This window comes from Tenrec ecaudatus, chromosome 15 (assembly GCF_050624435.1).
Source record: "Tenrec ecaudatus isolate mTenEca1 chromosome 15, mTenEca1.hap1, whole genome shotgun sequence".
NCBI classification, from domain to species: Eukaryota; Metazoa; Chordata; class Mammalia; order Afrosoricida; family Tenrecidae; genus Tenrec; species Tenrec ecaudatus.
Window position 1 is genome coordinate 23,355,046 of NC_134544.1, and position 12,570 is coordinate 23,367,615.

At 41.3% G+C, this 12,570-nt stretch overlaps 1 protein-coding gene and 1 pseudogene across 1 annotated transcript in view; both read right to left on the reverse strand.

The window, feature by feature from the left end:
- The window catches only part of DCC (DCC netrin 1 receptor), an 824,140-nt gene that overhangs the window by 392,754 nt on the left and 418,816 nt on the right, over nucleotides 1-12,570 (reverse strand). The gene's annotated exons all lie outside the window — the stretch shown is intronic.
- On the reverse strand, nucleotides 8,697-9,328 carry LOC142427368 (low molecular weight phosphotyrosine protein phosphatase pseudogene; annotated as a pseudogene).

The following is a 12,570-nucleotide window of genomic DNA, read 5'->3' on the forward strand; positions in this document are numbered from 1 at the left end:
TTTTTTTAAAGAAGAAAGGACAGGCAGGGTGTTTTTACATCCTTTCCGACCAAGCGTGCCTCACTCATGTAAACGTCATCATCGGAAGTGAATTGGATTTCCCAGCCGTTGAGGAACTGCCAAGAAAGAACCAACAGGAGTGTGCACTTAGACGCTCTCCCTCCACCCTTCCTGCCGTCTCTCATCCCCGAGCTGGTGCACACGCAGGTGGTAATATAAAGTTCAGAATAGAATCAAATTCTTTGCCTCAATTTATACAGTCATTAGATTAAGAGAGACACATTTTTTAACAACGGAATGGCTTCTGGTTTTGTACAGGGGAATTAATTTTGTTCTTAATAATCCTCCATGCTTTCTCTCAACAATAAGTTGTCTTCAAATAAGGTCTCAATAAGGAACCAATCAAGACTTCTTTTCTTTTCTCTGGAAGGACTAATCTCCAGTCTGGCCCTAATCTCTCTGGCCCATTACAGTTGCCATGGTTACAGCTTCTTTCTCTGTCGTCATGGAGAAGAAGGACATTTGCTACATTATAACTGTATCTCTATCTATCTATCTATATTTAAAAAAACATTTCAAAATATTTTATCATCATCAAACCCAAAGAACAGAGGTGGTTTCTTTAGGTAAAGCAATTCTAAAGAATGGAGAGTTTTGAAACTAACTAAAAGTGACATTTTCCTTTTGTCCAGGAGAAAGAAGAATCTTAGCTTAATAGGGCACTAGCCCAGTAGATTATTGGGTTAATTTGCCCTAAGTCTATAATTCCTGTGCTTACCAGTCTTTTTCTCTTCTTCAGCTTTTTACTATGTGATGTTTATGCACATTAATTCTTCTCTGAACTCATTAGCAATGCATGACCTCCACCCCTAAGTGGCACATGAAAGATGATAAGACAGATTCATAAAAATGCAAACATATTTAATTTGCATTAAGCCTCAGACAAACCAACAGACGCAATTCCCTGCCACTAACACTTCATTTCCAATAATACTAACTGAAATATTGTTAGTGTGGCCACCTGATCAACTATTGCTTATTAACTTGAAGATTTACAAAAGAAAAATATAGAAGTATGGAATTAGTAAAATGATAGAAATATTTAATTTAAACATCTAAAACATTCTCTGAATTAAAGGCTATTTTCCCATTTTGTATTTTGTTGTTATTCCCTTGATGTCACACTTTGGGTTTTCATCGACTAAAAGGAGACAGTGGGTAAAATCTAAACTTTGGATGAAAGAGTTTAGAGTACACAAAATCGCCATAAGGATGCCCGACAACATATGCTTAAAAATTTCAAAAAATAGATTTTTTTAACTCCCAAAAGTATCATGTAAATTTTAAAATTCAAAATCTCAGGCTGTTTTGCTAGTGCCTTAACCATTTCAGCAAAACCAAGAAAAGTGGGTATATAAGACAACATTATTGATGCCATTCTCAAAACCAAACTCAGTGCCATAGAGTGGATGCCAACTCATAGCAACCCATCATAGAGTTAGAATGGCCCCTGCGAGTTCCTCAGAGTGTAACTCTGCAGTGGAGTAGAAAGCCTCAGCTTTCCACCTGAGGAGAGACTGGCTGGTGGTTTTAAACTGCTGACCCTGCAGGTAGCTGCCCAACGTATAACCATCACACCTCATTCTAATTCTATATAAGGTTGCATTCAGTGTTGCCAAATGAGATCTCTTTTAACATTCAAAATAATTTATTCAGTATTGTACTCAAACGAATAACCAATGGCGATTGAAAGCCTATGAAATTTATTAATTGAGGATATGATTCATTTTTAATTTTTTTTTAAATAGGGATTTTGCTCTTACAAAATCAAAGACCTACTTTGAAGCCTCAAATCAGTATACATGCAAGACAAAGACTGTGGGACATTCTCGTATCTACAATGAATTAGAAATGAATTTCACTCTAAATTTTTATAGGGTAGTAGTTTAGAACTTAGAACACACATCTTTGGAATCATCTATAATTTCTACTATTGATACATTATCATACTTTCCATGGCACTGAGTTTCTATGATTCATAGAGACCCTATGGGACAGAGTGGAACTTCCCCTGTGGGTTTCTTGGTAAAGTCTCTTTAAGGAGTAGAAAGCCGCCTCTTTCTCCTTCTGAGAAGCTGGTTTCAAACTGCTGACTTTCCAGTTACCAGCTCAACACAATTATCATAGTTATTTCAAAAGCTCCAAACTCACTGCCACTTATTTGATTCTCACTAATAGCATCCCCATTGGACAGGGGGAAGTGCTGCTGTGGTTTTCTGAGACTGTAACTTTTCATAGGAGTAGAAAGCCTTGACTTTCTCTTGAGGAACCCCTGGAGATTTCGAACTACCAACCTTGTGGCTAGCAGCTCAATTTATAACCGCTATGCCACCAGAACTCTGTAACATAGCCATATCACAGTGTTATCATGCAACTGTCACAATGTTACAAACTTAAACTATTCCATGACTTTCTTTCATAAAATAAATTTATGCAACCAGTCCGTTATTGGTCAGTACCCACCAGACATCGTGTGAAGGACTGCTTCATTTCAATATGTAGCTCAGTAGTGACCTTGCTGCAGTTTCACCTTTAAAAACATATGTCCTATCACTTCCAATACTGGTCCTCCCAAGCCGTAGTTTGTCAATTGTTTCAGACCGATGGTCTCTAAGGCTAAGCGGCTGGGTTTGAGGAGTGTCCCAGGACTTTTGTGTAGACAGGGTTCTCCTGCCTGAACCCCCACTCCCTTCCATCAAGATCTTAAGTTCTCACCCACGCTGCTTTGGGGTCCTGCTATTTGGGCTGGGATGCCACTCTATTCCCCCAGCTCTGCCCTGCTTTCATCCTTCAGGTTACAGCTTAGTTGCCACCTCGCTGATCGCCAATTTAGCTCAGGCACCGGGATGTTCAGCTTTTGAAGGGTCAAATAAGATACCTACTCCTATCAGGGCATTTCCCACACTGGACCATAATGGTCTGGTTACATATGTATGTATGTATCCTGTACTGAACTGTAGGCTCTATAACATTATGGAACCAAGTCTAACTTGTTCACCATCTTGATCCTCAAACATAGAGCAGTTGATGCTGGTCAACCATTAAACCCCTTGCCTTTAAATGGATTCCAACCCAAAGCAATGCAGCAGGATAGAGTACACTGTCTCATAGTGTCTCTGATCTCCATGAAAGCAGGCTGTTAAGTCTTTTCCCATGGGACAACTGGTGGTTTTAAATCACTGACTTTACAGTAAAATATTTCTGTAAATACCTTGTGGGAGAGTGCTGTTTCCAAAAACAAAAGAAAACATGCTGCATGAATTATTTGTGTATAATAACTTTGGCTAGAAAATTATCTTTCAGAATCCTCCAAAGTGGCTATTTGTGACTACGTACTGAGGGAAGAAGGCCATCATGCTTGGTAAAGTGGAGCGGCAGAGAAGCAGGGGAGGGCCTTCAAGAAGGTGGTTTGATACCGGGGCTCTGTTATTGGGTTTAGGCATAGGAAAATTTGTGAGAATGGTGCAGGACCGTGCAGTGTTTTGTTCTGTTGTGCAGAGGGTCTCTATATCAGTCAGGGCCTACACGAAGGCCCCTAACCAGAAAAACTGGGAGGAGACAGAGTTATAACCACAAGTAGGTTCTGATAATTATTCTTACTCTATTAATAAATAGCAGGGAACAGCAACCCCCTAAATTATGATGTATTGACTTACCATGAACAGTGAATAGTACTTAAATTTGTTTCTTTAAAAATTTTTGTTATTTTTAATATACTATCTGCAATGTTACAGCCAAAGAAGCGATGATTTTATCACTCTCACATGGTTGCTGACCAAAACACCAAACTCATTGCCATCGAGTCGATGCTGACTCATAGTGACCCTATGAGATAGCTTAGAACTGCTCTGTGAATTTCTGAGACCATAACTGTTTAGAAAGTAGAGAGCTCAACTTTCACCCTTGGAGCACCTGGCAACTTGGACTTGCTGCTCGTTCGGATTGCAGCCCAAATCATAAGCACGGTGTCATGCAGATGGTTGTATGTAACATATCCACCCCCTGAATACAAACAGAAGATCGGATTTTTGAAGATACTGATAATGAAAGACAAGAATAATAAAAATGAAAAAAAAAAGAAAGAGAGAGAGGAAGGGAGGGAATGATACAGAGGGATAGAGGGAGCGATTGGGCTTAGAATGCAATAATCAGAATAGACCCTCATCACAGGATGGAGACTGCCTGTATATTGAAATACAGAACCTAGAGAAAGGCTTGCCAGGGAATGTAGGGCTGAAGTGAGATGATCTCATTTTTGACCAAACGGAAAAGAGAAAATAAGGCACCATCTCTGTGTCAAGCAATGTAGAAAGTATGCTCAGATAGGAATATTCTGAGGAAAATGCTGTTTCTGTTCAGGAGCAGAAAAGAAGCCTGGGAAGCTAGTTTTGGCTGATCTGTGCATCAGAATGGGTTGGGCCTTTTGGAGGAAGTGCGATTCTTAGCCCAGGACCATACATCAAAGAGCACTGGGAGGCGCAGGTTGTAAGCTAAGAGGCATTACCTTGGGTCACCCCCAGGGACAGGGCCAGTAACAAGTCCTCAGATGTTTTATCATGCCAGCAGAGATAACAGTCCCTGTCAGTTTGAGATCTTTTCAGAAAAACAGGATCTGGGAAACTGGCCAACCAAAATATGTGTGACCCAAGGATGTTTAGATGCAAATTGGTGTCATATATATGTAAAATAATACAGCATATGCTTTTAATAACTTCTTTGCCCCCACATTATTTACTTGGGAACATGCCTTTGAAGAGTTTAAGCAAGATGAGGCTCCAGCAGCACAGAAGATTGGGAAGGGCCTCCTATTTGTGATCTGACGGACTTGGGTCCGCATTTCAATTCAACGGAGTGCAGGCTGAGTCCCTAGCAGGAGACTTAGGACTGAACCTTTAGATAATGATTTATCTCCTCTAGTTTTGCTTTTCACATTTAAAATTTGACCCCAAATATGAAATTTTTCTGGGCTTTAAGGAGACGGCAGCGTGTCTAAGTGGAATAAATAATCAAGGTGTTTGGCTGCTAATCAAAGGCCTGGAGGCTAGAGGCCAGCCAGAGATGCTATGGGAAACACCCGACTCCTGAACATTCACTGAGAACCTTCTGGAATGCTCTTCTACTCTGATAGGCATGGAGACAGCAGAGAGTTGGGGCTGACACCTGACATGGGCTGTTTGGTTTGTTTTGTTGGAGTCTTTTTAAGTGATGATGAGGAGGGGGAGAAAAAAAGAAAGGGTGCTTACACAATCTCTAGCATATGACTTATCTTCAACAAATGGTAGCTTTCATTATTATTTGTTTATTTTTAGATTCAGGAGGCACGTCACTTGACATTGCTGCTGATGAGGTGGTATCTGGCCAGATATCTAGAAAACTAAATGAAAAATGCTCCAACCCCCAACTCACCCACTCCCATCAAGTTGCAGCCAATTTGTACAGACTCTATAGTACAGAGGAGAATGGCTTCATAGGGTGTCTGAGACTATAAATCTTTATGGAAAAGACAGCCTCATCTTTCTCCCATGGAGTGACTGGTGGGGTTGAACTCTTGCCCTTAAGACATTCGCAGCTCAATGTTCAACACAGTCCCAACAAGTGTTCTTAGTCATCACCACATCCTTTCCTAATTCCTTTATCATAACTTTCTCTGCTTCCTATATCTGTTGCCATTGAGTTGATGTCAATGCAGACGTAGTGACCCATGTAGCAAAGGAAAAAAAAAAAACCTTTCATTTTCTTCTGTTTATCATACTAAATGTGTATCTTATCATCACTAACTTCAAGTCCTGACTTCCTCTCTGAGTGTTCTGACTGATTATCCTTCCCTTTCCTTCGGTTACTCTTCCACGGCTTTGTGAAGCCAGCATTAGTCATCTTTCCCTCAGTGTCACTTCCTGTCATCTTTCACCCACTGCAGGAGACCCACCCTTCATCCCAGTCCTGGGCCTCCTCTGTTGCCCCCGTATTTCTTGAGTTTCTGTCACTGACATGCTAGTCAGTGTGTAGATCCCTTCTCCACGCTCAGGGACCCGAAACCCGCCGCTTCAATCAATCCCCTGTCACCAAAGCTTCCTCTGGGGATAAATCCTGACAGGCTGTGATAGCTCTCCTCCCATCCTTCGTGTCCTTTTATCATTCCTCACCGCTTCCCAGCCAGATGGTGCTCGGCCCAAGGTTGCCATGCAGCCCTGCTTCCCATCCGGGAAGCACCTCTAAAGGAGCCCAAGCACAGCCGACACAGGTCAGAAGAGCAGGCATCAGGAAGCAGCAGCTCTCTTCTCTCCAAAGACTCCCTGGCCACAGACTAGCTGACAAGCCGCTGTCAATCAATACTACTGGGTTTAGGATGTATTGTTAGGCCACTGGAATTTTTTGAGGATGAAACTCAAGTAGACATAAGTGGAAGGTAATACACTTTCAGAAGAACCACTGAGATGCTCTTTTGACCCAGTGGTTAAGCCCGTGGATGTAAAGCACATGGTCAATGAGTGGGCCCCCTTGGTCACTCCCTGCGTGAAAAGACCCGTGACCTCCTATGAAGTCAAGAAAATGCTATGAGGCAGCTCTCTGTTGGAAAGGGTTGCTCGAATTCACGACCCACTCAATGACAGGCAATAATAGCAAAGAAGAACCAAGGCTTAAGTTGCTCCCTTTCACAAGGCGGGTATCTTTAAGAATTGCTTTTATCATAAGACTAAAACCAAAAACCAAACAAAAACAAAAACCTTCAGCCACCATTGATAGCTGTGGGAGTTATATAATTTCATGTCAACTTGAAGATACAGACAGTATAGGGGTGGAGTTTCATCTGTCAATCAGGAGGCAGCCTGATGAACCTCCCTTGGAGGTGTGACGGAGATATGTAACTCTGTGGAGGCTGGCCTCTCTGTGTCTCCACCTTCCTGCTCAACAGCCACACTGAGAGCTGCCGGAGCCCTGCAAAGTTGTCCACTAACTTTGGATGCATGCACCCTTGCACCCCCCAACCTGCGATATTCCTGTATTACACACCACAGCATGTCACTGTGTCAGGCATCTCTGGTGTGTTTGAATGCTCACCCTCCTGTGCCACCCTAAATCTTCTTTGTCTTTCTACACCCACTGGCACGGAGTAGATTCTGAGTCTCGGTAACCCTCGAGGGTGAGCAGAACAGCCCCTTTCCACTTTTGAGGCTGTAGATCTTGACAAGAACAGAAAACTTCATCTTTCTCCCACTGAGCAGCTGGGATGCTGGGCTGAAACTACTGACCTTGTGGTTGGCAGCCCAGGGCCAGAGCTCAGGGGGCGTGGTGAGGTCCCTGTTGTGCTGCTAACCAAAAGGTCAGTAGTGTGAACTCACCCATCCCCCGCCCCCAGGCCGGCTGTTCAATGGGAGAGAAATGAGCCTTCTCTTCCTGTAAAGGTTTACAGCTTAGGAGACCCAGAATGACAGGGCTATTGCATCCCATAGGCTCACCTCTAATGTAGAATCGACTCCATGTGGCACTGAGTTTGTTTGTTGCTTTGAGTTTTGTATCAGGCCTTTGGAATTCTGAGACAGAGTAGCAGACAGACACATACATACATCTACCCAGAGAGGGAGTGAGAAAAAGAAAAGCAGAGACACTGACCCAGATCAATTCCAATCAAGGTTCCCTCTCTGGGAATCGAATGGTGAGCATGTTCAGAACCACAGTGGGATGATCACTCATTTAAGCTCATCCTTTTTCATTTTTTAATGTACTACTGTGAGGAAAATGATAGTAAATCTGTAAACCATAAAAGAAGCTTATTGGCCTGAACCTAGCACTCATACTTTAAATCCATTAAGTAGGCAAATGAACGGAATAACTACTAGCTATGATTGATTCAGTAATAAAGACACATTATAGCCTCATAAATTGTAGCTGGGCCTCAGATTCTAGTACTCTCTGGTCACTAAGAATAGAACAATGTACTTCCTGCAGAGAAAGTAGGCTTTAAAAAAATTCATATTAAAATTTTAAAAATCATCGACTGAGTTGATTTACACAGAGGAGTTGAAATGACAATTTGTAATAGTATTGATTAGTTCAAAATACATTGCTGGGTGCATGTAATTCTGAAATATAGGACACAGGTGTTTGCCAATCATAGGCAATGTACCTCTTTGAAGTTTATTTCCTTGTTGCTATTGAGCTAAGACAAATCTATGTTAGACTTCATATTTTCATGATCATCAAGGCACAAGATGCATGGTGGTGTTATTTTTTTCCTGGAGTAAAATCAAAAGAATCCTAAGATGGTACTTCAGAGACAAGGTCTTATTTGCTTTCATTTAGTAGCGATTTTTCCCAAGGTGCAAACAGAATAATCTCTTAAGTTTTAACTAAGGTTCTGTCATTCCAGGAAGCAAGAATATTCCCCGTCTCTTTTGTTTTCTTTACTCTCTTCTTTTTTTTGCACAAAACTTTCTATTTTGTTTTACTACTTTGCTTATAACGAGGGTGAGGGGGAAGTTCAATGAACTGAGAAGCTTTAATGTACCCTATAAATCAAATGTTTATTTTTCTGCCAATCACAACTGATTTCCAGCTACAATAATTTTCCACAGAAGAAACAGTAGGTCAACTGAAGAAGTAGCTGTGACTCTGAGCTATGGGACTATCAGGACTACACTTTAACATGGGCTTCAACTGACACTACTTAGCATCGCGGGAAGGTGCTCATCACAGTAGGCCGTTAGCAGCAGTGAATGGTGCAGCTTTAGCTTGCCTTCTCCAAAAATGCCTTGCAGCACCTAAGACACTGCTGGTACAGAGTCTCAAAGTCAGAGCCATTCCCATAATAGGGATCTTCAATGATAAGTTGTTTTTGTGGATCATAGCTTCCAAGCAGTTCAATTTTAGCTTTGCAGTTTTTAACTTGATTCCCTTTTCTCGTCAGATCTCTCAGATTGCTTTCATCCATACATAGTATAAAATCAAATGTGGCAAAGTCTTCTTTGGTAATCTGCCGGGCAATTTGATTCATGGGGATACCATGCTTCTTCATGCAATTTTGCCCCCGATAATAGGAGGGTTTCCTATTTCATATGTGGATGTTGCTGCACTGTCTATTCTCCACTTCTCTAAGAGGTTTTGATCCATGACAAGTTTTCTGAACACTGCTTCTGCAATAGGTGATTGACAAATGTTACCCAGGCATACAAACAGAACGGATTTGGGGGCCTGCTCAGCCATTTTCTCTCCCACAGAGATGTACAACGTGGATCCCAACCACCAGCCGGAACCTTGACGGATCCCAGCACATGCGCATTCTGTACTCTCTTCTTTTACTGTACTTTGTTTAAAAAAAGTCCCCTTCTTTTCTTTGTTCTTTGAAAATGGTTCATCTAAATTTGGGTTCAAATTTGGACAGCAATGGCGGCTTCCCCACACAGGTCAGGTGCGAAACACTGGTTCTGATGTTTGGAACTAGGCACGCCAATGATTCCATTTTGCATCAGGATAAATATGAAGACTCCCTGGGAAACCAATGAGGTCTGTTTCTTAGTAAGTCCTCAAGTCAAATGTGCAGCCAAACAGGCAGTATGGTTCTTATTTGGCTTTATTTTAATGCAAAAAGCAAGTACGTGGCTTTCTGCTCTCAACAAGAGGCAGTCTCGTGCACCCTATACAGGGTCTCTGTGAATCGCAAATCTACTTGGTGATAATGGGTTTGGTTTTGGTTTAGAGCAAGTAAAGGCATTAAGCCTTGTCAATGGTTTATAGGCTGCAGAGGCAGCAAGTGAAGTTGATTGTGATAAAAAAAAATGTTGGGAGCATGAGACTATTTGCTTCCAAAACTATCTACTCATGACCATCAAGTCCATGGTGACACATAGTGACCCTCTATGAGGTCCCAAGACTAACTGTTTACTGGGAGTAAAAAGTCCCGTCTTGCTCCTGAGGAGCTACTGGTGGTTTTGAACTGTCCATCATGAGGCTTGCTGCCCAACTCGTAACCAGTTCTATAAAGGGCTACTATGAGTCAGAATTTACTCGATGACAGTGGTTTAGGGTTTTGCAGCGGTTGATTCAAACTTTTCAAGGTGATGGCAAATTTGCATAGCACTAAAAGGCAGTGGACAGATATTTGCAACCAGGAGATGACTTCCTGTATTTTTAAAACCACTTTATTATCATAAAGACGTCTGTCTCTGAATTTAGTCATTCTCAAAACCTTGTTAAAGCATTCCCCATCTTCACCATGGTGACAGAGACACACCACAGATGAAACCCAGAAAATAGTTGGAGTTCAGTTAACCACAGAGTCTTAAGATACAGAGGACAACAGAGGATGCCAACTCCTGACGTGACTATGATGCCACCTTTTAAACACCAGCATTTTCTGTGTTATTGGAAAACATAGCTTATCCTTGCATAAGAACATTCAATCATCTTATGATGAAAATTCCACACAGCTTATTTTTAATTCTCCACCAAACAGGAGACTGCTCTGAAATCAGTTAAGACTACAAGAAATTATTCAGGCCAGGTTCTGGTACTTACAGTCTCTGTGGCCCTGAAAGAAATGTTTCAGATATCTCTGTATGATTATAGAGAGAGAGTCAGAAAGAACAAGAGAACAGAATATTGTGTTGTATATGTTCTTAAAAATCTGAAAATTACTCCTGGAAAACAAGGAGAGTGTATTATATGTTTCTGTAAGGAATCCAATTCTGAGAACATAACAAACATTAAATCCCACAGATGAAAATATGAATTTATACTAAATTAAAAATTCCTTATGGAAAAATATAACAACTGAGGTTGAATTATGAATAACAAAATGGAAAAACATTTCCTACATTAGTACAGATAGAGAATTAATGTTTGGAATCTGCTGCCCCCCCCCCCCCCAAAATGCAGCCTTCATTCACTGCAGATTAAAACTCAATGCAAGAAGACAAAATTCCTCACAACCTCACAACTGGACCAATAGGTAACAAAATCTAAATGCTAAATGGAGAAAAGATTGAGATTGTCGAGGATTTTGTCTTGCCTGGTCCCACAATCAAAGCTCCTGGAGGCAGCAGTCAAGAGATTAGAGGACACATTGTATTGGGCGTATCTGCTACATAACACCCCTTTTAAGTGATGGAAGCAAGGAGTTTACTTTGAGAACTAAGGAGCTCCTGATCAAGTCATAGCATTGCTAATCAACTTGTATGCATGTGAAAGTTGGATTTTGAATAAGAAAGACCAAAAAAACGAAACCATGCATTTAAAGGATGGCACTGGTGGAGAGTACTGAAAGTACCACCGACTTCCAAAGGGACAAACACATCTGTCTTGGAGCATGTGCAGCCAGAATGTTCCTTAGAGGCAAGAATGGGGAGACTTGGTGTCATGTACCTTGGACATGTGTTTAGCAGAGCGCAGTCTCTGGAGAAGGACACCATGGTTGGTAAAGTAGAGGACAATGAAGAGGAGGAAGACCCTCGACAATATTGACTTGCTGGCCACAACGGTAGACTGAAAAAGATGGCACCAGACGGTGCTGGGTGGTGTTTCTTTCTGCTCTACATCAGGTTTATAGGAGTCGGAACCAACCAGCCGGCACCTAACAACAGCCATTGGCAAACCCACTGCCCATCAGTCAAAGGATTCGAAGAACACTGTTCATAGGCATCAAAGCCAGCTTTCAAAAAGGTAGGAAAGTAGTACTCATATGTTCCCCTTTAATTTCAGTGACTTTGGAAACTGCTAATCTCCTCAAGTAATTATTTCCACTAAGATAAGTTATTTGACTTTATCAGCAGTTCAAAACCACCAGGCCTTCCTTGGGAAAAAGATGGGTGTTTCTACATTCATAAAGATGTACGGTCTGAGAAACTCACAGGGGCAGTTCTACCCTACCTTGTAGGGGCTCTAAGACTCCACGTGATGGCAGTTTAGAGTGGGTAACAGTATACAAAGTAGTGTAGCCTTCACCTTCAAGAGTATACAATTTCATTTGATAGATTTCAAATAGGGAGAAAGAATAATTCTATACTTTATTTACAAATAAATATTGCTACAAAATCATAGACAACTTTATTAAATAAAAAATCAAATGTGAAATTATTGATTCTCCCCCCACCCCCAACCATTTTATTGGAAAGTAATTTACATGTCATATAGTTCAATAGTTCCATCATCCAATCATATTATGAAGAAATGGAAAACCACCCACCATATAAATTTTTGAGCTTTCTCCTCCTTCATAGTTAAGTTGCCCCAAGATGATTTTTGCAATCATAATCCATTCTAGTGCTCCTTCCTACCTCCTGTCTTCATTAGTGACTCCTGATGTCCCCTTTCTCTCCCTGTCATCACTGCCCTCCTCTCCCACAAAGGTAGTCTCTGTATCCTTTTATTCTTTTGTATCCAAAATTATCATATGTATTCACTCCTCCTGTGTCTTACAGCTTGGAGACCCAACTGAAAACAAAACCACTCTAAGGTGGTAAGAGTAGAAACATAATAGTCTTTGGACAAACACACTGATAGTTCATACGAAGGAAA